This window comes from Lepisosteus oculatus, chromosome 4 (assembly GCF_040954835.1).
Source record: "Lepisosteus oculatus isolate fLepOcu1 chromosome 4, fLepOcu1.hap2, whole genome shotgun sequence".
Classification (NCBI taxonomy): Eukaryota; Metazoa; Chordata; class Actinopteri; order Semionotiformes; family Lepisosteidae; genus Lepisosteus; species Lepisosteus oculatus.
In genome coordinates this window covers 20,164,123-20,168,605 of record NC_090699.1, presented here as the reverse complement: position 1 = coordinate 20,168,605, position 4,483 = coordinate 20,164,123, and positions in this window count along the sequence as shown.

The following is a 4,483-nucleotide window of genomic DNA, read 5'->3' as shown; positions in this document are numbered from 1 at the left end:
GAAGCGCTAACAGATGCTGAGATGCTAATCCAATGACACGTCTTTATTCTGGAGGAATTTATAGACACTTCTGCTTCAGACTAATTATAACAATTCATTTCTGGGAAGCAGGGGGCCCGTTTCAAAGACAATACAGACAATCAGAAGCCAAGAAACTTTCTTCAGAGTGACAAGTAAATGCACATCACTGGTAACTTGTTTTTCTAAAGTCAGAACTATTTTTTCTTACTCTTTATGTGAAGAGAATGGAACCACACAGGGAGGTATGTACGTGTTTTAATAATTATTTTATGAGAATTTTAGAATTACCTGTTTATTTGTACAGAGAAAGCAATTAGCACCTTCACATAAAAGACACAAGATAAATAGTTTTAGAATACTGGACTAGTATACATTTAAGTTGTTACTGCGTTTTAAGGAATCTTTTTTACGGGTTGATGATTTTTGATAGTTTGCCAAGACTAAAAAAAACACTTTTTCAATAATAATACAAAATTTAAAACTAGGATTTAGATTTGCTATGCTGATATAAGGCACCTTTTATTTGCCCTTCTTTGTACTACAATTAATTAAATACTGTTTTCATCAGACACATTGGAGCTGTTTTTTTACTTGCTGTTCTGTATGCAGATCTACTTGAAAATTCAACTCAGATGTTTTTTATATAATTTCAATTTTAATTTGAAATAATCGCATGGGAAATTTATTAAAGTTCAGTTTTATTTTCCTGATTCGCCACTGATGGGCAACACTTGTCAGAGATTTTTCACACTTCAGATTCTCAGACATTATTTCTGATTTTTCTATATTACTGTAGCAACACTTTTTGAATTTTAAATTTTAAATTAAAAAAATTCAGAGTGATCTGAGCAACTTGATTTTAACCCTGAGAAGTTCAAGTGTCACCCTCTCTTACATGTACAGATGTCTACATTAAAAGTATTAATAAAAATTCTGGATGTTGTCAGTCAGTTGTTGGTATCCATAATGTGTGATAAAAGGAAGTGAAAGTTTAATCAGGGGGTGATGTTCCAGTAACCATTGGAAGACATTCTGTGCTTGAGGTCAGGCGAGGTTCCTGAAATCTCCCCGTAAAAAACACCAAAGAACGGAATTCCCTGAATTGACATTGGATCATGCAATGTACATTTTTAACAGAAACTAAAAAATAAACATTAACCTTAACTCAAGTCATTTGCAGCTTGTTCTTGTGCAGCAAGTGGAGCATGCTGGGAAGGCTTCCAGCATCTTTGTTACCTCTGTGAAAACTGCTGCAGAGTCCAGTTCTTCACTGGAAAAGCGAGAGACCATGAGACAGAAGAAATGGCAAATCCCACATTCATGGAGGTATAGGTGACACACCAGATGAGGCCATTCCGTCTAACTCGTTGGGTTGCTAGTAGGTGATCGATCTGAGCATCTTTTCCACTACTCCTTGAAAGATGCTACAGCAACAACATGGTATTTCAGACCAGCAATAACCTTTTGTGATGCTGTAAATAAAATTCTTCATAATATTCTAAATGAGGTCTTACTAGTGTGTTGTAAAATTTTGAGATATCATTCCTTTATTTAGATTCTACAGCTTGTTGTGCATAGTTATCCATTACAAGATACTTTTTTTTATTTTAAATTAGTAAGAAGGGGGAAATTGGGAAACATATATATAACCAGACTGTTCACTCTAACTGATGGATTTTCTCCCAAATTGTTGTGGATTTTAAATGTAATTACTTACATAAATAACTTGTTACTATATCAGAATACATTTTGAAAGTAAGTTTGCCCAATACGTTCTGCTTTTAATTTTACATCCTTACATAATGTTTGCCTGTCTATTGCATTCCTATATCAGGGATGTATCAACATGGACACCTGCTTCTTCAGCCTGTTTTTTGTAGCCAAAGATTATACTCATCTGTCTACATGAAGTATAATGTACCAGGTGTCGGTCCTAAACTGAAATGTTCTAAATCATTTTGAATTTCCTTTTATACCTTCTGCAATGTTTGCTTATACTGTACTTCTATTTTTGAGTCATCTGTTATCTGTACACTTTGCTTTTGATTCATTAACTGCTTTTCAGTCAAAATACATGAATTATCACAGATGGTTGAGACTTGGATTTCTAGTCCAGTGTCAATATACAATTTTGATCTGTCAAACTTCACCAAACTCAAGCCTTTATTATCAGATCAGATCATATAAAAATACATATTTTATTTAATTGATTAATATTACACCATTAACCAATTGTCGACTAAATCCTATATGCTGCACTTATATCTTATTTGTTACTGTTTAACTGCTTTTTTAATTTAATGAGTGAAATAAAATCACTTAATAATAGGTCGGCATCAAATAAAAGATTAATATTGTTTATTATATTGTTTTACACTGTATATCAGAAAATCTGTACGGATACTGTATTAAGAAAGTGGACTTTGTAAAATTAATAAAACAATAACATGGAAATTATTTTTATTAAATTTGAAAAAGCTTTCACTTTTTTTACAGTTCAGTGAGAAGTTTGGCTAAGTGGGCATGTCAAGATATTTCAGTCCAGAATGACAATCAGCTCTACAAATACTGTCTTTTGAAAGGAATAACATAACCTGACCCCAGGAGTTTACGCTCGCGGTTGTTCATTAACAATCCAGACACAACAAGTCACACATTCAGAAATGCAGGTGTGCTGTAAATGTTCTGCTGTCTGGATTAAACCACAGGCGCACCACATCAAGGAAAGTCATCTGCATTTCTCACTCAGTGCTAAAAATAGTATGTGATTCATGAACTATGCGTTTACAGAGAAAAACACATAGTGTACTACCCAATAAACCAAGGACATCATTCAAGTTCAAATTCATGTGAAGCAGAGATCATGGAGTCTGCAACAACAAGGTTACATGCAAATCCACATTAACTCTTAGTATAGAGTACATAAACAGCATAGGCAACAGTTGTACTGCATATACAGTATTTTGGTTATTTGTAAGTGAATCTCAGTAAATAATCTTTCAAAATCTTCACTCAAATACTACAACCATCCTTACCGTTAAATAGTACTTTTATCATAAGCAGCAGTAGAAGGAGTTATGGCATCCCTCCAAAGATGCAAGCATTAGACTTCATTACATCAGGTTAAGAAAAATATAGGAAAGAATAGGCTTACCCTTTTTGATTTATCTCAAAATAAAATTTAAAAAATTAATGGCCACAGTACCTTTAGGGAAAAGATCTTACAAAATCTGACAGGATTTGTAATCAATTAGCATATAAGAAGGGATTTTTAGCATACTACATGTGTTTCAGAATTTCTTTCACACCTTTCACAACAGCGCCTCAGGATGCATTTAATTAATTTCTCTGTGAAGCCAAACTTTCCATCCGCACAGCTAACCTGCCAGGCAGATCTCAGGCTGATGGTGACTCAGTCTTTTGGGACTTTAACACAGCATTCTTGAATGGCACCTGTGCATGGAAAGAAGCTGAAAATACATTCCAACGTTTTAGTTTATGAATTAAGGTAAATAAGGTTAATAAGGGTAAATAAGTTAATAATAAATAATTGGAACATATCAGCACATCCTTGTACCCGTGATCAGAAAGCCAGTTATTCCATGTGAGGTCATGGCAATCTGGAGCTTGTCCTGAGAGCACCTGGTGCAACACAGGAACACACCTGGACAGGATGCAAGTCCATCATGGGTACAACAGTAGCAATGCCTAGGAATTAAAAATGCACAGCACGTACTTCTCAGTACACATTTTTAACTCAATGGGCGATGGGTCAGCACAATTCAGTAAAAGTCTTGCAAATACTTTTATAACCTAAGTGTTCCCAGCATTAGTACTGTTATTTGGTAAGAGTGAATCTCTGAAAATAATTATTCAAAGCTTTCACTCAAAGACTCCAAGTGAAGCGCTCTGAACTGCGCAGCACTGTGTCGACACAGCTGGACAGCTGCCCCCTTGGAGTCACATTGTGCCTAAGTGATAGGAGAGGAACAACCAATCACATAGCGGATTAGCTGATCACATGCATTACCTTTCAAATTATTTAGAGCAGCAGATGAAGATAAGCTACTTGTCTGGCAATCCTATTTGCTTAGCGTGGGATGCCCTTTTAACCCTCATTCAGGAATGCGTTCTGATAAAGTTTGCACAACAAACTTTCAGTAGTTCAATTAGATCCAAATGAATGTGATAGAGGGATGAAATACTGTTCTGATTCGGTGGAGTGATGTGTCACGATGAGAGAAGGGCAGCCTGGCCATGAGGATGCCCTAATCCCCCCTCACTACAGCAAGGATTCAGCTAAGGATTTGCTGCAAGAGTGGATATGGGAGATGGGGGGGGGGTGATGTGAGAGAGATAAGCGAAGAAAAGTCAGGGTGCAAGACTTATCTACTGTACATAGAGAAGGGGACGTGTGTGAGATTAGGATCGTACCTTCCTCCTGAGCTTCTCTTATAAACTC